Here is a 22521-nt window from a genome sequence, read left to right as displayed (position 1 = left end):
GTAAGTTATATTGGTAGCATATTTTCTTAAGCATAATATTTCATCTGTAGAACCTTGAACATGAAATTAAAAACTAAATAAAGAAATTGTCCCCTTAAATTAGGTTTTCGTGAGCACAAAATAGCATCTTTTAGCCACAAATTAGCATATTTTTTTAACATTTTGTCACAAAAGTCAGCATTTTGTGCACAAAAGTTAACATTTTATACACACAACTTACCATTTTGTGCACAACTTAGCACCTTGTGTAAATCAGTAGTAGGAGTTGAAGAAGGAAACAAAGAGTGGATTGCATTAATGTCAGAGCTGTAGCACTACCAGGGTTCTTTCCCTGGAGACTTCTTGGGCAACGCTTTTTTAGTTTCATGACAATAATAATACCAATATTGGATTTTATTTTGTATTGTGCTTTTCCAGAAGCTCATAGTGTCCATTATTTCTTCACTCCTTATTGGTACTTAGTGATGATAAGCTACTTGTGTAGCCACAGAAGTAGGGCTGCCAGTATGTACCGATTCCCCGACTGACCATCACCAGAACATTCATACACATTCACACATCAGTGGAGCCACACTGGAGGCAGGGCAGGGAAAGTGTTTTGTCCAAGGACACAACAACAGACAACTAACTAGAGGAGCAGGATTCGAACATGTCCAAGGCTCCAGTCATACTGTCCACCAATAAATATACATCCAATCCCCAACAAAAATGCCCCACAAAGGATAGGCTCTCCCATTTTAACCATCCTACTATGTTTCATGCTGTTTTATCTGAATTGGATTTGTTTTACCAAAAACTATATCATAGATTTCTTAAAAACAGCTGAATTAACAATGCTGATGCTTTAACAACTCGATGATCAATGCCTAATGCTATGCTAACTTGTGCGCAACAAATTGCAAACTTGTAACTTTAGAACTTACGAAAGACAACTTTGTTGTAACTTCTAAAAGTGAATCTTTATCTAAATGTTGTATAAAAGCAATTCATGTTTGTATTTTCTAGGTTGTCTATGAAGACTCTCATTCATCCAGGTTGGTTCCATTGTAGTAGGTTTAGGGGATGTCATCTGGACTTGGTTTTTAAAGTTAGAAGACGTTTCGCCTCTTATCCAAGAGGCTTTGTCAATTCTGAATTAGCTGGTCTAAAGGCCCGTACACACCGGGACGAATATTCGCCAGGCGTTATTCGCCAGCGTTTTTCGCCACGTTTTTTGTGTTCACACCCAGGCGATTTTCGCTGACGGTGAGCCGAGCGAACATGCAATTTCATTCCCTGACATTAGATGGTGCTTAATGTAAACAGAAATACTCCTGTACACAAGGTGGCGCTGCGCAACTTTACAATTCTTAAAGTCGCTTTTCACTCAGAAGAAGAGAGCAAGTATTTACGCGCTTGTCAGAATAATACAAAGAAAACATGAATATTTCAAGCATCAGTAGCTCCAACTGGTACTTGGTAAGGGGATATTTTAGAATGTCCGTCATTATTTCTCCGCGGCAGTGTAGACGCTACTTGGCATCTATCTTCTTCGCTGGTATGTGTGCTCAGCAAGGCAGTTTTGTGTTTGAGCGCCCCCAAGTTGTGTTTTACTGTAACTTCAGAAGCTCCAGACACGTGTGCAAAAGCGCCATTCTCATTGGTCGGATAGATTTCGACGCGACGCGTCGAAAAAAAAAAACGAACCTTAGGCGTTTTTTTTTTTTTGACGCTTTGGCGCGTGGCGTTTTTTCGCGTCGGTGTGCACACTCACATTGGTGCCCTTTGTTTAGTCAGGAGGCATTAAACGTCGGCGAAAATCGCCGGCGAAATTCGTCCCGGTGTGAACAGGCCTTAAGAGCTGGTATATATATGCATTCATGGGGGAGGAGTCAGACCTGAAACTGGAGGTATTGTCCACTTAGCCTACATGGTTTATTTTCTAGGTTACAATATGAAAAATCCATACATCCCGCAAGTGAGAGTAGACTAAATAAACTGCTGTGGCTGCCTGGATGGTTATGTTAGCTTTGATAGAGCAGGACTCAACTTTACCTGGGTACTATAACACTATCTGAACTACTCAAGCTGATGTGTGTCCCAAACACTGCATGTCCACAAGCAGCCTGAACAAATTGCTATAGCCCCCTGGTCTGACACATAAGTCTTGATAGAACAGAACTCAACTAAACTAGCTTCCTGGGTACTACTAACTACTGACTAAACCACTGAAGCTAACTTGCTTCCCATACGCCCTGCATGGACCCGAGTAGCTTGAACAAATGGAAGTGGCTGCCTGGACAGACAGATAATTCTTGATAGAACTGAACTCCGCTACACCAGGGGCCTCATTTATAAACGTTGCGTACCCACAAAAGAAGGCGTACGCCACTCTCTACGCAATAACTGATATTTATAAAAAGCAAACTTGACGGGAAAAAGTGCGGTCCTTCCCGCAAGCTCTGACCGAGGCGTACGCACAAAAACGGGTGAAATGAGAAATGGCGACACCGTCAGCAGATGGAAGAAACACATGAAAGTGAAAATGAAAATGACAATGCTGCCTCTCATAAATAACATGAAGACTTCACAAAGTAAGTCTTACAATTAACAGCCTACACGAACACCCGTTTGATCGATCAGCAGTGAAACAAACAAAAAAAATCAAACGAAAATTACAACAGAAATTCAAATGAACACATTTGCAAAAAGAAAAGTGAAATATGTTCTGCAATATTGGCATGTTGTGCAATTCATCTTCATAAATAATATAGATAACAGAACGAAATACTGTACAAAAGTGATATTCTCGTCAATGTGTCCGTCTGGCGGAGCAGATATAGGTGCAATTAGACAGACAGGCAGACAGACAGACAGACAGATGTACCGTATTGTCCGGACTATAAGTCACACTTTTTTTCATAGTTTGGCAAGGGGTGCGACTTATACTCCGCAGCGACTTATATTAGAAATAAATTGAAATAAATACATTGTTAACCCTCCTGTTATGTTCATTTGTGAGGAACAGAGATGATGTTTCTGGGTCAATTTGTTGTGTGAGGTATGTTAAGTGTTAAGAGGATGTTAAGTGACTCAGAGAATCAGCAAACTTTTTTTTACAGTAAGATCTTGAAGGCTAACAACATAATATTCTATTTTCCAATGATTTCATAGATTCAGAAATGCAATAAAAGTGAAAACTGTTTCTACAAATACAGGATGAAAACAGAGTAATAGTTGGCCAATGATGCTTCATGAAAGGAATAAATAAATAAGTTTGAGGAAAAATTACTGTGAAATTATTAGATAAACAGTCTGCTATGATTGTGTCATATAAGGTTGTGAAAGTTAAAATGCGACTTATAGTCCAGTGCGACTTATCTATGTTTTTTTCTACTTTATAATGCATTTTTGGGCTGGTGCGACTTATAGTCCGGAAAATACGGTATTAATTGTCCACTGGGGAAAGTTGTTTTCATAGTAAAACATTTCTTCATAAGCTACGGAATTAAGGTATTCATGCATATGCCTTTAGTTTGTTTTATTTTTGATAAAACAATGTATGGCGTATGTCATTGTTTTCACATTCACATTCAGAAAGCAACAAGAAATTACATTTGCGCTGAACAATTTCCCATTTCCACGTTGATTATGACCAACATCTGTAGCTTGTCAGATGTAATTAAATGGAGGGAAATAAAATGCCCCATCACAATGCGTAATGACGCACAATGGCTGATCTTGCGCTCTTAGAAGATGTGGCAAATGGAAGAATTCGGAGTGAATGCATCTTTAGACAGCAACAAGACTTGCTGGTAAACAAGGACGAGTGGCTTCTGAGCCGGTTCTGACTGCCTCGAGCCGTCCTATTGGACCTCTGTGGGCTTTTGGGCCCGGCGTTACAGAGGAGCACTCGGAGGAACCACCCCGTGCCAGTCCTAACAACACTAGGATTCCTGGCGACTGGCAATTTTCAGAGTAAACTGGCTCACAGGTCAGGAATATCTCAGCCGACCCTTAGCCGGGTAATGCCAGACGTGTTAAAAGGCATAATAGCTTTGTCCCATGATTCCATAAAGTTTCCATACACGGCGGGTGAACAGGCAAATTAAGAAAACTCAATTTGCAGCTATGTATGGTTTCCCAAATGTCATCGGTGCTATTGACTGCACTAATGTTGGCATTAGTAATGCCCACACTGTGCCCTCCAAACAACATTTTACTCCTCTTTTCCACCTCGCCAATGATAACTTCTACTTCACATTGAGTGAAGTGAGGTTTTTTTGATTTCCTCTCTGTGTTTGCCATGATTTCGCAATCAATGAATATTAACTTGTGGGCGTTTCACGGACTATTTATGGGCAACTATGGGCGTGTCATGAAGCCACAAAAGCTACGCTACATTTAGAATTGATTGTGATTTATTTAGGGAAAAATCCGTAGGATGTGCGTGCGCACGGTTTTATAAATCCGAATATTTCTGTGCGTATGCACATCCTATGTTTCATCCGTATGCCACTTCTGACGCAAATTGACGCAAAGTTTTATAAATGAGGCCCCAGCTCCCTGTGTACTAGCAACACTGCCTGAATTGCTTAAGCTAACTTGTGTCCCATACACCGCACAAACCTGTGTAGCCTGAACATATTGTCGGGGCTGCCTTGATAGACACGTAAGCCTTGATAAAACAGCACTCAACTGGACTAGCCACCTGGGAAATACCAACATTCACCTAAACACTGAAGTACGAAGCCCGTGTCCTGACATTAAAAAAACTAAAATATATCTCGTTCCCACAGATTAATATCGTGTTCCCACAAATTACTATCTTGTTCGCACAAAATAATATACGGTTCCCACAAGATAATATTCCGTTCCCACAAGATAAAATTCCGTTCCCCTCGAAATACTATTTCGTTCCCTCGAAATAATTAATTTGTGCAAACGTAATAAATAATTTTTGCAAACGGAATAATTATTCACGTCATAAGTCATTCATCAACACGATATCGCTCTCTGTCCGGCCGCAAAAGCCGCTTTCAACGGTAACTTCCGTGTCTCTGTGACCCACATTTGTTCAAGAAAGGGAAAATAAAAACAAGAACGATCAATTTATTATCGTCTCAACGAATATAAGAAAAATGTCATAAGATGTTTGATACCAAGGCTTGCTGCTTTGGAGCTCTTTTGCTTGTCATGCTGGCATTCGGGCAGCTGGCTGGCCGGTAGACAGACGGCCAGCTGATATTGTAATTTCTAGGCTCATTCACTTCCTGGTACGCTCTCCGTCCATCTTGCTGGAAAAGCCGCTTTTCTGTTGCTACTTCCGTGTCTCTGTGAGCATTCAATAGGGGTAAAAATAAAAGAATGATTGATCTATCTATTATTTTCTAGATGAAAATCAGAAAAATATCATAAGATTAGGCTGGCTGCTTTGCCTACCGGACTTAACTCCAAACTCCTAGTATTACAAACAAGGATGTGTGCAATATCCCGTCATGCATCACACATACCCAAGATGCATTTCCACCAGCCAATTATTGGTCTTGTTGTTACACTTCAGTTACAGGGACACGGTGATTACTAATGCTTTAGTGCAGGGGTGTCAAACATGCCCGTATACGGCCCGCCAGGTAGTTCAATCTGACCCAGTCAAGAAGAGTAAAAATTATAAGGATGTTTAAAATAGAAATCACGTTTTTAGTCCACTCCTGTGGAGAGATATGATTTTTTTGAAAGAAATAACTGAAATGCGCAATTCCGCCACTAGGGGGAGTAAAGGAAAAGCAGAACAGGTGAAACAGCATATCTCTGCACGTATCAAAGCGAAACATAACAGCTATGTGTCTGAGTAAGATGTAGTTTGGTTCCGCGCAAGCCTCATCGCTGTTATGTTGCTATAAGAATGATCAAGAGAGACACTCTTATGACCAAAATTTTGTCAAAAAGAAAAAAAAGGTTGAAGGGAAGTCCTGAGCTTTCCAGAAAAAATGGACAGAGTTTTATTTGTTCATGGAGCTGAATGCAAAACCTGCAAGCTTAGTATGTCATCAACAGGTTTCAGTGACCAAAGAATACAACATTCAGCACCACCATGAGACTTACAATAAAGAAAAGTTTCACTATTTACAGTTAAGAAAAGAGAATATTTACCAACTATCAGCTGGACTGAAAAACAACTTTCTGCATTTACTGCAGCCGTGACGTCAGTGATGGAGCAGTGACACCTAGCTAACTTATTGCAAAAAAGTTGGTCCAAACACCCAATCCTTTTTCTGATGGTGAACTTATGAAAAAAATGCTGAAAGCTACAGAAGTCTTGTTCCCAAAAGCAGTCGACCTTTGCTAGCATGAGTCTGTCAAGGATTGCAATTGCAGATACAACATCTCTGATAAGACTTGGGCCCCAATAAAAGAATCCAGTCATTGATTGTATTTTTGGTCACTATTGATGAAAGCACCGCTACAGATATTGCACATCTATGCATGTTTATTAGAGGTGTTGAAGAACCGTCACATCATAGTTTTCTTGAGTTGATGGACACAACAACAGCTGATGACAGTCAGCTTGTTATTGTGCCATGTTGGAGTGAACTGGTCACGTGAAGTCAGTCTGGTCACTGATGGCACCCATCAAAGGTCAGGAAGAAGGCAGGTGTTGCCACAAAATTCAGGCAGAAACCAGGAAAAGAGTCTTGGACATCTTATTGTGTTTTGCTCACTGGAATGACAGTAAATGTGTTTCTGAAAAGAATCCGAGTCCTGATATTGATGGACAGTGGAAGTTTCGGGAGAGGAATGAGGTTAACTCCAAATTCTTATATTCACAGATGTTTGCAAGTTTAATTTCGTTTAATTTTTCATTGATTTGCACATTTACATTTTAGGCAGATGTCATAACTCTTATGACATTTTTCTTTTTGTGTCCTGACTTTTTTAAAAGTCAGGACACGGGCTCCATACACAGCATGATTTTGTGCAGTGTGTTTCTGGCCCCACACATGAACCTGGTTCTCTCACAGTCTCCTCGCTGTGTACTACAAACTACTGACCGAATGTCTTAGTTTTAATATTTCTTTATGTAAAGCTGCACGTAGATCTAAAAAAATAATAAGAAAATATCTGTTTGTTTGTTTCTTCGGAACACAATATAATTCACAAAAACAAATAATACGTCTGGTTTTATCAGCAGGAAACTATATACAAAAAATGAATTAATAAATGAAAATGATAATTCCCTTTTTTTAACTCATCAAGCTCACCTAAAAAGCATTTGTACAGGATTAGTATCAGAAAAAATTTTTTTTTATTGAATCAGAAAATGAGTCTGAAGTGGGGAGCCGGTTTAGCTCGTGCTGGTTTGCGGCGCCTTCCGTCCGTGAAACCTGGGTTCGACTCCGGGCTGCTCCCTGTTCCCTTCTCCACCTCTGTGCCGGCTCCAAGCCCGGCTTGGGAAGGTTGCGTCAGGAAGGGCATCCGGCATAAAACATTGCCAAGTTTACCATGCGACTTGTTCGCTGTGGCGACCCCTGATGGGAGAAGCCGAAAGAGGAAGAGAGAGAAAATGAGTCTGAAAATTCACATTCTTCCCAGAGAAAACGAAACAAATCCTGAAAAACCCTATCTTTATGAATTCAACCAGCTTCGAATAACGGACAAAATGGTGCAGCACAGCAGGATCTACTGGAAGTTGAGTCATTTGAAGTTTTGAATCAGTACAGGTGTCCATGTTCAGTTAGTATAAGCTGTAAAGCAAGACATTTATTTGAACTTGTAGCTTAGTGCAATGAAAAAGAAGATGTGACTTGTGGTAAAGGCTGTTGACAGTTGCATGATGGGCAGACATTTGAAATTCTCCTCTTTATTGAACTGTCAAAAACAAGAACTCCAACAGCATATTTTAGATGGGAAGGAAACCACACTGGAGCCAGAACAGGAAAAACAGGTTAGACACACATTAGCTCTTCTGAATAATTGAAGGGATTTACTCAAAATATTTCATACCCACTGAAAAACAAAAAACAAACTGCATCTCAAACTCACTTTACTGAAAAAAGATGAAGATGACATAAGCTGCAGAACAAAACTAAGTATCTGCTGAATTTGTCTTTCCAGCCTCTCCTTTTTCCAGCCTTGTGATTTTTCTCACCTTTGCTTTACTTTCCTTTTTTTCTGAGAGCAGAATATAAATCTTGCCCAGGAGCCTCATTCACCACTGACTTTGGGTCTCCTTCAGGGAAGGAAGTGAGCACAGCAGGGGCTTTAGACTTTTAAATCCTTTTCTTTAAGCAAGAAGTAGAAACGATTGTCAAATAAAATGAAAGCCCCTTCACCAACAGTTTAACATCTTCGCACCTTGAAAATTGGCATCATTGACCTGCAAGAAATCCCAAGCTGTTGTGAAGCATTGAAGAGTTGATCCTCTTTTGTTTACTGGTATACAGCTAAAAAATAGTTTGGTTTGGTCTCTAAGAATTGACAAAAGACCAGATCCAGATGACCGGAGAGGTCTGGCTGGTACATACTGGGTCAGGAGGTCCATCATGTATTTTGGTGCTAAACCATTTAAAGTTTTATAAACCAGCAACAGACTGTTCAAGTCTATCCTCTGGCAGACAGTCAGCCAATGGTAAGACCTCAGAACTGAATTGATGTGGTCCACTTTTTTAGTCCCTGTAAAAACGCGAGCAGGAGAGTTCTGAATAAGCTGTAGTTTCCTGATAGAATCTTTTGGTAAACCTGTAAAACACTGTTACATTAGTCAAGTCAACTGAAGATGAAAGCATGAACTAGTTTTTCTAAGTTATCAGATTCTTATTCCATGAAATATTTTTGAGATGAAAATAAATACCACAAAGTTTCCCACTTTTTCCACATATATTAACATATGACCATTTACGTCCATGCAGTAGTGCAAAATGTACGTAGCGGTTGTGTGACACGGCCTTAAATACATGTTGTCTCTATGTTTCATCAGTAAGTCACCAGGATGTAAAACTGTTCCCATTTGTTTTTATAAAGGTTCAGCCTGTCATGTTTATGTAGCATTATTCAGAGCTGTGGTTTCATTGGGCTGATTTATTCAATAGAATATGTTTTCCCACACATTCTGTCAGCATGAATTTTGTTTGTGTTTTGACAAAACAATTTCTCTATAAGTCAATGTCTGTGTTTTCACATTTGAATATTTTTCTTTAAAATGTTTTATGTGAAAACGATGCCTCAGTTCTGCTGTAATTTAGCATTTGCTTACAAGTTTTTATCCTAATGCAACATCCACCAGCGAGTTTGTTTTGCAAATGAAATTATTTATTAAGATAATTTACGGTGGATCTTTGCATTTGGTCTGACATTAAAAGTGTTCCTGCTTGAGAAAAGTTCAGTAACCACTGGTTTAGACTGCATCTAAAAGTCCGATGTGACATATCATTGTATTTATGACCTTTGGTCTCCAACAGGGATGCAACTGTAACTTTGATTTGCATCCAGAACAGAATCACAGCCCGTGAATCATAAACGGATGGGCCACAGGGAGGCGGGCGCCATCATAGCTCCTCATGTCAAAACTCTGAGTCAAGAAACTTTGTTTCATTAATCATCAGATGCAAAACCATTTTATATACTATCGATCATGGTGATTCTCCTAATAATCCTTCATCCTGTCTAAACTATTCATGGTGGTAAATTAAAAATCATTGGTTTGTGTTTACTGTAAAGAGCCAAACTACAAACCATGCATATGCAGATCTACTGAGTCATTTTTTACAAATGCAATGTTTACATTTTATAAAGAGCATGAACCACAAAGCCTCTTTCAAGCCACAGACCCTTAGCTAAAATGAATCAACTGCCGCTAATGGTCTACAACTGAAAATTTCATGTTAGTGATTTACTTGTGATATGATATATTATATGACATGATATGGATTTTGATCACATTTTCCTGCTTCTCCCAGAACCAGTGCTAAAAAAAACAAAACAACAATTCTCTTGATTAAACATCTTCTTGTTTTATATTTATTTAATTGATTTTAGCAAACACAGTTTGTTATTTACCTAAGTATTTTGTTTAATGAGTTCTTTATTCATTTTAAAATATGAATTTTTAAAGAAAATAGAGAACAAATGCTTAAATTCTTACCAGAAACCATGCTAACATGGATGACTGGAATGTTGACACATGGATTCTTATAAAAAGTGTGCAGGAATATTAATAATTCATCAGTAAAAAATAACTGACTCTTATAAGCTACTTAGACCCTCCAAGACTTTACTGCATGCTCAAAAACAGTTCCGCATTTGGTCAACAATCCTTGAAAATCCTGAAAATCTGTCCAGTTCAGATCAATCAATCAATGAAATATGTTTTATTTCAAATCAAAACAACGATTACATAAAATAAGTCAATACAAGACTTTGAAAATTTGATTTGAAAGGGGATTGGAAGAAGCTCAGGCTTATAGGAAAAGGAATAGGAAATGCTTGTAGAGAATTCACATCTACTGACGTGCTGCCAATATGATGTACGACGCTGCTGCTGACAAACAACAGATTTGGCAGTGAGTTCTGTTGGGGCGCGTTTCTCCCAGGAGCCTGAGCTGCTGACGTCTGAAGCATCTGCTCGGGCGACCTGCTGACCAGCAGCACAAGGACAGAAAGGTCTGCCTCACTGTGAAAAGCAGGATGTTGCTTCAACTAAAAAAACTTAGTCAAACTCTGTCCTACTCCTCCTTCCTTCGACCTTTACTTTTGATTTTTTTGAAATGGGAATTTGACAAACAATTAAAACAATTATTAGATAAAACTAAAAACTTGGTTTAAATAATAAGTATAAAGCAATGGAATAATTAATTTAATTTAATTTAATTTTGTTATTTGTCCTCTTTGTCAAAGCAACTTTTTCACACTGTGTTTTTTTGTGTTTAAGGAACACAACGCTGTGAAAAATAGCCATAAAAAACTTTACATGACTGAAGTTTGTCTGTTTTTAAGTGAACAGTGAGTGACACATGTCACAGGCAGCCTGGGTCAGGTTCAGAGCTCTGACGCCAATCCACAGAGTGCTCATCTGAACATCACCTTTGAGTCTGAGCTCCTTCATCCAGGACTTCAGCTCGTCTTCCTCAGTGTTTGGCTCTGCCAGCCGGCTTCTGGATTCTGGCAGAATCCATGACATGACTGTGACGTATGTGGAGTTAGCGTTTCTCTACATAACAATGTTTTAATGGCTGCAGAAGAATTTTAACCTGAAGGGGTACATTTGGTTGATCATTGACAGGTAATGATGTGATGACAGTTTTTAGTCAACCCAAGGTGCTTTAAAAGAAAAAGTTACAATTTTGACTCTAAACCATCCAGGATTTTTCTGTCAATTTCTTTTTACAGAATTAGAGGCAGATCCTATTTGTGCTGCTTTCAAGGACCACCAAATAATATTGTAATTGGATGATATTTATATTTTTTGACATTTATTCACCAGAAATTCAAAACAATAGATGTGTTAAATAAAAATACTGACAAAGAGACAAATCTTTCCATTAAGGTAGGTATTATTTTGATAATAACATTATTCTAACGTAGTGATATACACTTACATTTTATAGAGACATGGAAGCCTAAAGTTGATGAGGATTTTAAAAAAGTTTTGACTTTTTCTTGCGATATCACACAAAAACCTGGTGAGAGCTCCAATATGGCAAAACAAATTTTGTTTGATAATATTTAGAGTCCCCTGTTGATCATCCTTTGACCTATTTCCAAAATGTTCCCAGTGGTCTTTTAATGATGAAGATGCTGTTTTTAGCCAGAATCTAAAAATCTGTGTTGTTTTCCAGGACATTGTTTCTGCAGAGCGGCAGTCGTTTATTAGAAATTCCCCTCTGAGTTACAGGACTGTTGGCACGGAGTAAGCCTGCTATGGAGAGAAATTAGACTCAGTCGGATTTGTGCGTGCGTAATTCTTGATTTGTGCGTAAATTAGGATTTGTGTATGCATATTTTTGCTTTGTGCTTGCGTAAATTAGGATTTGTGCATAAATTTGGATTTGTGCGTGATTTGTTACTCACATAATACGTTTTGTGTATAAGTTAAAAAAATATAAAATGAAAAAAATACAAAATGCAATTTACGTATGCACAAATTAAGATTACAACAGCTTGAAACTACTTACACACACACATCTTTAAAAACACGCACGGATCCCTTGTTACGCACACACAAAGCCAAAGTTACGCACGGATCTACCGTGAGACTGTTTTCACGTCTCACAATTTCGTCCGTAAGTGCTGCGTTTAAATACCAGTGGAATGCTCGGTCATTAGAATTTTCCTATCAGCCTTCCCTTCTAAACGTATTTCCTTCAGTGGGTGTAGCAGGGCTTAAAAAAACTTTAAAGGAAAATACAAATTATTATCTGAGAATGTGACGTTCACTTTTAAACGCTAATATATATGTTAAAAGTATATTATTCTCAGAGACACCGAATTGATACAAAATGCGTAACAGGAACGACCAGTAGGGGGCACTGTTTTTTTCTTCCGGAAAAATCAAAGGCAGTCAGACAGAGAGAGTCACGGGAAGAATGGCGGCCCATCTCGGTGGTCAACGCCCCGAAGTAAGTAGCCTCTATGTTCAACACTAACATCTACTGTCTTCATGTATTGATTGAGTCATTGTCTGGATACCTTTAGAAGGGAAGGCTGATAGGAAAATTCTAATGACCGAGCATTCCACTGGTATTTAAACGCAGCATTTACGGACGAATTTGTGAGACGTGAAAACAGTCTCACGGTAGATCCGTGCGTAACTTTGGCTTTGTGTGTGCGTAACAAGGGATTCGTGCGTGTTTTTTAAAGATGTGTGTGTAAGTAGTTTCAAGCTGTTGTAATCTTAATTTGTGCATACGTAAATTGCATTTTGTATTTTTTTCATTTTATATTTTTTTAACTTATACACAAAACGTATTATGTGAGTAACAAATCACGCACAAATCCAAATTTATGCACAAATCCTAATTTACGCACGAACAAAGCAAGAATATGCAAACACAAATCCTAATTTACGCACAAATCAAGAATTACGCACGCACAAATCCGACTGAGTCTAATTTCTCTCCATAGCCCGCCCCCACTTCCCGTTCCCCATCTGTTTAAACTCTTTCCCACTAGCTTACAGCCCCTCACAAGCCCAACCTAACATAATTAGTTAGTTCATTAATTAGTTAATTATCAGGGCAATTCAGCCGTACAATTTAGATCCAGATTCCAGCTCAGACAAGGAAAACAGAGACATTCATGGATCTATTTGTATGCAGGTGGATGAATCAGAATGGAGCGGAGCAGAGACCTTGTGGCCCGCCCAGAGAATTTTCTACATCACAAATACGATCTTTTTCAAACAGGACTTTTTTAATCGGTTTCTGATTCACAACGATTTAAATAAAGAAATACTCAGAAATGCAATTAAGGCATACATTTCTTTAAAAAAGCCAGAAGAACATGTTAAAAACACACAAAAATGACCGTTGTCATCAGACTGGGTCTTTAAGATCTCATTTTGAAAGCCTACTGAAATACAGAATGATTACGTTTCTCAACTAAACTCAGGAAGTGAATCTGATGGAAGGGTTCTTCTCATTTCGTATTATTTGTGCATTTGGAGGTCTAAAATGAGTCAAAGCAGTTTCCGTTTTTGTTCAAACCTGCCTCTCACCTTCCAGGGAGTCGCATAAAAGTGATCTTTAAAATTTACACCAGCTCTCTCCTCAGAAGTGGGATGCAGTTTCCTTCACAGAAGTGGTCAATGTGTGGCGATAAATCAGGTTCTGCTGCGGCTTTCACATTCTCACTTCCCACCCCTACTCCGTTCTCCTAAGGTCAAGCAGACTTCAGGAATGGTGCCATTCTGCTACAATACCAACTTACAGACTGAGGCAGAAACGAGCTGCAATGTTCAGTTCAGTTTTATAGGAAGTGGACAAAACCTGAGTGAGAGCTGCAGCAGACAAGAGGCTTTGGCCTCATTTGTCCTTTTGGTGTCTCAAAGAAGACCATGGAACAGCTCCAATAGATCAGCATTGTTTTAGGGAGTTTCAAACAAATCCCCCTTCAGCCACAAGCTGCGTTGTTCTCCTTTGACAGACACAACAAGCTACAAGGGTCTCCTTCTCTCAACCGCTGACGACAACTGTGTGATGCTCTGAGGTGACCCTATCCTATGCCAGGGGTGACGAACACGCGGCTCTTGAACTGCATGCGGCTCTCGACCAATAAAAACTCTTTGTCTCTTACCATGTTTTCTATATAATTTCATGACCATGCGACTATGGTGCGGTGCACCTAATACGTTGTTGCATGACTTCAGTAACGAGGACCTAGGAGAGGGCAGCATGAGAACGGTAAGGAGAGAAGTGAGGACGTGAAAGAAGACCCCCCCCCTCGAATAGTACAAAAGTGCAGATATGTGCATAAGGTAGAACAACATTGTTTTGGAAACCCTGAAAATGCCGCCTGCAAAGAGACACGCTTATGAAGCACAGTTTAAGCTATCAGCTACTCAGAGGATTTGAACAGCTGGAGAGAATTCAAGATGAATGAATTCATGGGTCACAAGTGGAGGAAGCTGGAAAACAAATTTCGACAAGTCAAGATGATGCAGCTGAGTTTCGTGGAAATAAAGCGAGGTGGCCCGAGACCGACTTGACTGAAGGCAGTAACGCTTGCAGAGGAAATAAATACTGAACATTTTCAAGGAGGTCCGTCTTGGTGCTTTAGTTTTATGACACGGGCCATCTTTTCATCCAGGCGAGAACTACAGTCGTGCAGCAACTTCCAGCAGATTAAAATGAAAAGCTGTCCATCTTCTGCTCCTTTTACTGTGAAGCAGGGCAGGGCGAGTTACGCCAGTTTGTGAATGGATTGTAGAAGGTTGGGCTAACGTGTCTGCTTGCACTGCTTTAGAAGTGCTGAAAAGCTGGCATCATTCGTAATGAACAGACTCTGACGATGACGAAAGGGAACCTGCCGTGTTTGATAGAAATTTAGCCCAGCTTCTTCAGATACAGAAGATGAGGACTTTGATGGATTTTTATATGCTAATTGATAACAGAAAAAACGGAAAAAAAAATCCCAACCAACTCAGTTTTGCTCTCGCTGCTTTATTTAGACACACACTAGCATCCATGTTTTATCGGTATGTGTTAACGTGCCCGTTTAGCTCGTGCTGGTTTGCGGCGCCTTCCGTCCGTGAAACCCGGGTTCAACTCCGGGCTGCTCCCTGTTCCCTTCTCTACCTCTGCCGGTTCCAAGCCCGGTTTGAGAAGGTTGCGTCAGGAAGGGCATCCGGCGTAAAAAACATTGCCAAATTTACCATGCAACTCGTTCGCTGTGGCGACCCCTGATGGGAGAAGCCGAAAGTGGAAGAAAGAGTTAACGTGCCCAAGCCCTACAGAAAAAGCACCCATAACTGAAACTGCACCCTGTGGTTGTGAAAATACGGGTGCCGTGGCTCTTTGCCTCATTTCATTTCATTTTTTTCGCCTCTTAAACCAAATCCATCACAAGGCAATAAAAAATAATAATAATAATAAAATTTATCAAGGTTAACCCTGTGATGAGCAGGGTTAACTCTGTTGACTCTGGCTAGGCTGCATTTGATGTGTGAATTGAGGGCGGACACTTTACTTGAAATAAACACAAGTGCAATACTTGCTGTTGTATTTTAGGGAGAGGAGTGTGTTATGGGATATAATATGGCTTTAACCCTTGTACTATCCTAGGCACTTTAACATTGGAAATTGGGTCATCTAGACCCACTAGACAGTGCGCTGAACCTTTTTTCTTCAAGGATTTGTGAACCTCACTGGTGTCCATGGATTACATGAAATATTTCCACCTTTATCCACCTTTGTCATGGTAGGGAGAACACGTCAATGCAAGGGTGGGGTCATCTAAGATAGCACAAGGGTTAATTGCGTGTTAGTGTGTGTATGCCACGGCATTGGCTCAGGCGGTAGAGCGGGTCGTCCAATGATCGAAGGGTCGTCAGTCCGTGTCCTTGGGCAAGACACTTCACCCTCCCTGCCTCCAGTGCAGCTCCACTGTGTGCCTATAGTCAGAGGGACCGTAGGCACAAACTGGCAGCCACGCCTCTGTCAGTCTGCCCCAAGGCAGCTGTGGCTACATCAGTAGTTACCATCACCAAGTATGAATGAGGAGTGAATAAATACTGGACACATTGTAAGAGCTTTGAGCACCAAGAAAAAGCGCAGATGAATCTAATCCATTATTGTTATTATTATTGGCAGGTCAGTGCGTGGTGTGTCCCTTTGTATCACAGTTAAAAATGTCGGCTCTTTGTGTCAAACTTGTTCACCACCCCTGCCCTATGCCATTCAGTCTCAGACTGTTGGTGGCTGTGTGTGTACACTGAAAAAACGAGAAAAGTGGGGTTGTTCAATTTACAAATAGTAAACATGTTTGTTTAATATGAACAAATTATGTTTACCTTCGAAACATAATATAATCTTGAAAATCACACATAATTTCTTGCTGTGTTACTTTTATATATTTAAATCATGTTGACAAAACATGAAATAGTTATGCTTGATCCTTTGCCCCTTAATTTTGGATAAGTAAACCCCATCGGTGAAGAAGAATTCCAGGAGGGGAAACTTTGCAGTCAGCCATTTTAGAGAAGCTACAAGCACCTGCTCTGGCTGGAGGAACTTAAAAAAGGTAAGTTAATTTACTCTAACAAATTAATTTAAGAAAGTGGAAGGCGTAAATGTATCATTAGTGTTATTTTTTTCCACGGGGAAGAGCTTTGTAATCCACTTTTGTCGTAGTTATCAAAGTTAAGGCTCTGCGCGCCACTTTTGTCCCTGCCGGCCGCAGCCCTCGGACGGCAGGTAGGGGGAGGTGTGTGTGCGCGGTACATTGTACTTTCACGTCGCAGGCAGATTCAGCTGTAAACGCGGTGATTTCAAATGATGTACGGGGAAGAGTGGTGAGTAGTTATGCCGTAGGAATTCGCTTTTGACAGAGGGCAGTGGGCGCTTGTGGGCACGGCTTTTTTTTTTCCACAGGCAGAAACTCTGCCAGGGGAATTTTCATCGTCACTAAGTGGATTTCTTTTTGCTAAATTCTGCGTTGTGGAGACCGAAATTGAAGGAAAATGTGAGAAGCTATCATTACTATTGTCATTATTTAGTTTTTCCATACCGTTCCACCATGAGCTAGTTTAAGGACAGCATTATTTGACCAGCAAACAGCACCGCACTTCTGTCTCAGTCAGCTGTCAATCATTCTCCGTGCGCGTCTCGTGCACAGAATGCGTTTGGTGTGTCCAGTTTACATAAATCTTTGGTTTCAATCAGAGCTTTGTTTTCATTCTATGATGCTGAACATATTTTTTATTTTAGCTTTGAGAGTTTAATTGAGTGAAAATATTCATGTCCTTTTGGAACAAGTGTATAATGTGTAGTAAAAAGTTTACTGCCTTATAATAATGTCTGTAATCCTACTTCACATATTCCTCCCATTTGTGATAAATTAATATGGGAATCCTTTATGGGTGGGGGGGATTATCCACTCCCGATCTGCTAGTTTAGTTTTGCAGTTTCCATTTCAAAATTCGCGGGTTCTCATAAGCCTGGTTTGAATCCTGTGGGGGGAGGAGGTGTCTAATGTTCTTTCTGGTCTAATTTCTTCAGAATATTTTTGCAGCTATTTATTTCAAACCAATGCATGTTTAGTTATTAAAATGATACAACAAAGCTGTGGAAGTCTCACTCTCTATATATATTTGAAATGTAACTAATAAACCTCTGTCCTGATTACAGAGCTCATCACACAACACTTCCAACTGCTCCTCCCTGATCATGCTGGGGTCCATGCTCCAGTCTTCACTGAGTCAGGTGGGTCACCATGCATTTACTATATATTATTGGAATTATTGTCTCCTGGATTGTCATCGAATCGGGAGGTAATCAAGATTGCCAGCCCTACTCTTTACACGCACCTTTTATGCAGAGAGATACATACATAATAAATAATGAAATTGATGGTTGATCAGTTATCCTACTACCTCTGTTAACATGACACTAAGGATATAATGATTTTGTTAACACAGTAACTATAACATTTATTGATGAGCCAAGAGTAAGAATTGTATTTTTCCAAAGTTTTCATGTGAATTTAAAATTTTTTGACTCTTTGTATTTCAGACTGCTGAACTTCTCGCCAATATAAGCAAGTTCAGGGGTTTATTCAAAGTATAGGTGAGTTGTTTAATCTAGACGCTTTAACTAAACTTCAAATGTGAACTGTGCACACAAATATCTTCTGTGTTCTTCAGAATGAAGACCATGCAGCAATCCAGGAGGCAATCGAGGACACCACGGTGGGAATTTCCCTCCTAATGGAAACTGGCAGTGGTGAGGAAGAGGACATTCTCGTGGTCCACATCTCCCAGGCTGTGGTGGTCGACCCACCAAGTGTCTGAGTGGCAGATGCCAAGGCTTTTTTGGCCTTATTTACAGCACAAATCTGATTACCATCCTCATCTCAGAAACACCTTGTCATGGGGCCGTGACTTTGCTCCTGCTATGATCTCCTGGAGGCCCTTCCCTTCTTGAGCTCTCCCGCTGGTCACAGGTGTTGTGTATTATGTTGATTGGTTTGTCTATTTATGCAGTGTCTGATCGTGTTTCTGTGTCGGAGCGTCTTCGTTCTACGCTCTGGTGTTATGGTTCTCTGGCATTAAAGCCCCTTCGAGTGAACTATTGGATTTGGGTCGTTCTTCCTGCTCTTGGGTTCTCTCCCTTGGACATTCCGTCACACACCTTTGAGGTAATCCAAAAAAAAACTGTATTAGAGTTGTAAGGCAAAGTGGTGTCTAAGGTTTCAGGCTTAAAGATCCGACTCTTTGAATAAAATGACCTTTAAATAGTTTAACTTTTTCCTAAGAAGGGATTCCAGCTGTTTGCTTTGGCTCTGTTATCTTCTGTTTAATAAAAATGGCAAGCCCAATTTATTGTGATTTGTCATTTTATGCTACACTGTAAACATATTTTTCAAGTTTAGATAATAAAGTTAAATCTGAAATTTGTGTTCAGTGTCATATGTTCATTGGATTTTCATAATGCACAAGAAAGTATTTGCTTTAAATAATAATCTGCAATTGCAATTTTATTTTTCAATTTAAATTTTATTAAAATAATTTATAAATTAAATGAACTATGTAGGTGATTTCAAACAAATAATAGTGTTTTAAATGTTTGAAAAAATTATGGTAAATTACATAATAAAATCTTGTTTGTTTATGTAAAATTATTAGGTGCAGAAACAAAGAAGCATTCATTACAGTAGAACATGATTTTATTATGAACAATAATTATATTGGTTCAACATGATTTTTTTGCGCGCAACCGCTGTCCATGATTTTTTTATGTCAACAGTGATGAAAGTCTTCCGGGAATTCCCGGAAATCCGGGTTTTTGAGCAAACCGAACGTACTTTCCGGGAAATAAAGACCTGATCTTTACGGACAAATCGCTTTCCGGATGAAAAAATGGTCTGAAATCGGCGAATTTTAGCTTTATTTTCTATATTTCTCCGCGGATCGCTTCCTCTATGGTCGCGGCCATCTCTCGTCTTCCCGGCCTAATTGACCAATGACGGGACGTTTTAGTTGCTTTCGGATGCGTCGACGGGTCTGATTGGCTCTGTCTGCACCACGTGGTCAGCGTGACTTGCTTCCCTAGAGACCAAAACTGGCTGACCCACGCTAAACTTTCACAAACAAATCTGAAGAGTTTGCGATCAAATTTGTGTTAAAATAATGGCAGGCATCGTCATTATTGAGCGTGGTCACGACCTCAGTTGTGAGAAGACGATAAAAAACAAATTGAAGTGGTCTTGGCTGGAAGAAAAATATTTTTAAGGTAGTGTAGGTCAAATACTTTTTTGTGTAAAATAATCTCAAAACCAAATTCAGAAATAATTTCAGTTTTAGTTTTGAGTTTCAGTTTTTATTTTGAATACATTTCTCTATCTAATTTATTTGTATTTCCTAATTACCATGATTTAGTTCAGTATAGTTGACATTAATTATAAGTATTTGATGGTTTGGACCCGCACTCCCTTAAAAAATAATGTTTACAATATTTAATTTAGTTTGTATGTTTGTTTTGATATTTCCCAGATTACTTAGTATTGGTGTTAAAGAATTGATGTATTATGTTATAGAATTATAGTTTAAAGCAGATCCCATATTTTGATGTAATTATAGTTTGAGAAAACAGTGCAAGTGAATGTTGTACATCAGTCATTTCTAAAGCAGAAATAATGTATAAATAACTGAGGTATTTTCATAGAATATCATAGTTACTGGTGTTCTTTTTGCCATTTGGGGCTTTGATGTTACTATATTTTAGCAATTGTATCTTTTGCAGATTTTAGGAAAAGCGTAGATTGTAGGATTGTTATACTTTGAGCAATGATCCAAATTCTTTTTTAGGACCAGGAAGTCCTTAATGTTAAGTCAAACTAGGGGTTTGAATGACAAATCATGATGCTCCAATTAGTCTTAGTTTCTTGATTAAGAAGTGAATAACGAGCTGCCAGAATGCACCAGAATGCATCTAAGACTATGTATTTTTCAAAAATTTCTCTCTGCGCCGCCATATCGCTCAAAGAAAAGTTCAGGGATTTTTTCCTTGCCTGACTTTCATCACTGTGTCAATCCAACAGGTCTTTTTTTTCAGTGTATGTGAGTGGGGGGCTCATTGTCCTGATTATGAATCCACTGTCAGCAATTCCCTGCAAACTATAAAAGGAATGCATTAAAAAAAAATCAAGAAAAGCAATATTTTATATTTAGGCTTTTATTCCCAGAATGCACTGCTGTTAAACAGCAGAAGAGGCGTGTTGTCTACCTGAGCCCCATCAGCTATCCTTCCCTGTGACATTTTAACAAGATGGCTCCTTGGTCCCAGAGTTGAACATCTGTGCCGTTGTTTGGCTCTAATGAGGGATGAAAAGCTTTCAATTGAGCAACAAGTGAGCCTTTAACAAGTCCCAGACTGGGCTCAAGCCAAAACCATATGAGAGGGTAGGGGTGTGCACCACAGCACAGAACAGCCAAAAAAAAACAGCCATCAGAGAAAAAAAAAGTGACCCATCGAGGATCAGCATAAATACAAAAATGCACAAATACATTGCGTGATCAAATAAAATATTTCACACTTGTTTGTTTGTTTGCCATCTATCGGTGGGTGGAGTTTCCCTGCCCCAAGGTCGAGGAGTTGTAATACCTTGGGGTCTTGTTCAAGAGTGAGGGAAGACCGGAGCGTGAGATTGACACTCGGATCGGAGCGCCGTCTGTAGTTATGCGGTCGCTGTATCGATCTGTCGTGGTGAAGAGAGAGCTGAGCCAAAAAACAAAGCTCTCAATTTACCGGTCGATCTTCATTCCAATACTTACCTATGGTCATGAGCTATGGGTCATGACCGAAAGAACGAGGTCCTGAATACAAGCGGCTGAAATGAGCTACGTCCGCAGGGTGGTTGGGCGCTCCCTTAGAGATAGGGTGAGAAGCTAGGTCACCCGTGGAGAGCTCGGAGTAAAACCGGTTGAGGTGGCTCGGGCATCTAGTCTGGATGCCTCCTCGACACCTCCCTGGAGAGGGGTTCCGGGCATTTCCCACTGGGCGGGGCCCCGGGGAAGACACAGGACACGCTGGAGAGACTACGTCTCTCGGCTGGCCTGGGAACGCCTTGGGGTCCCCCCCAGAGGAGCTACAGGAAGTGGCAGGGGCGAAGGAAGTCTGGGCATCTCTGCTTAGACTGCTGCCCCCGCAAATGAATGAATAACTTGAAGGAAGCTTCAGAAATCCTGCGTTCGCATTATTTGTTGGTAAATGTGTTTTTATTTTCCCAGCCTGATGTGTTCAGCTTACTCTAGTGCAACCAGTCCAACAAAATGATAAATATTGTCACCCAGCTGTCAACTAGAGCAGCCCTGCAGAAACCTGAGCCAATTTCTTCAGTCAAACACAGAATGAATAAGAATCTGGGATTGAAAGCAGGCTGTGCTCACACCAACGTTCAGGAAAGTGGAGCTGGTGGCTCCTGCTGCCTTCTTCTCATCTGGCTGCTGACAGATGGAGCCCAGATGACACTGTTGGGCTTTTATGGTCTCCAAGAAACCCTAGACTCATCCAATCCCAACTCTGAGGCCAGACCTCCTTTCTGATCAAATGCAGTTCAAATGCTGAAATCTTCTTTATTAGCAGTATTACTTTTGGCAAATCATATTACAGCATTTCCAAGATGGTTTTCCACGAAGTCATTATTAGCAAAAGTTTTGAACAACTTTGTCATGATAAAAGTTATTTTATATATAATCAATGTTTTTATTTTTGGATCAAGCTCTGGGCACAGCATCCATTTCCCCTGCAGGCTGAGCTTTCTGAGCTTTAGAGATTTGTAACATTTTCCAAGCTAATTCCAGGGGTTTTGTTTTCTGTTTGAGTGCTTCAA

General features: G+C 39.9%; 1 protein-coding gene and 1 long non-coding RNA gene across 15 annotated transcripts in view; one reads left to right on the top strand and one right to left on the bottom strand.

Annotated features, from left to right (window-relative positions):
- nav3 (neuron navigator 3) overlaps positions 1–22521 on the bottom strand; it is a 518579-nt gene that overhangs the window by 136778 nt on the left and 359280 nt on the right. The window lies entirely within an intron of this gene.
- Positions 16425–19006, top strand: LOC111946945 (uncharacterized). The gene is made up of 4 exons (XR_002872796.2): positions 16425–16713; positions 17820–17894; positions 18204–18257; positions 18335–19006. It is a non-coding gene; the product is annotated as an uncharacterized LOC111946945 (long non-coding RNA).

The sequence above is a fragment of the Oryzias latipes genome, chromosome 23 (assembly GCF_053564925.1).
Source record: "Oryzias latipes strain Hd-rR chromosome 23, Olatipes_Hd-rR_3.1".
Classification (NCBI taxonomy): domain Eukaryota; kingdom Metazoa; phylum Chordata; class Actinopteri; order Beloniformes; family Adrianichthyidae; genus Oryzias; species Oryzias latipes.
Note: the sequence above shows the minus strand (reverse complement) of the source record. Positions and strands in the feature narration are given on the sequence as shown.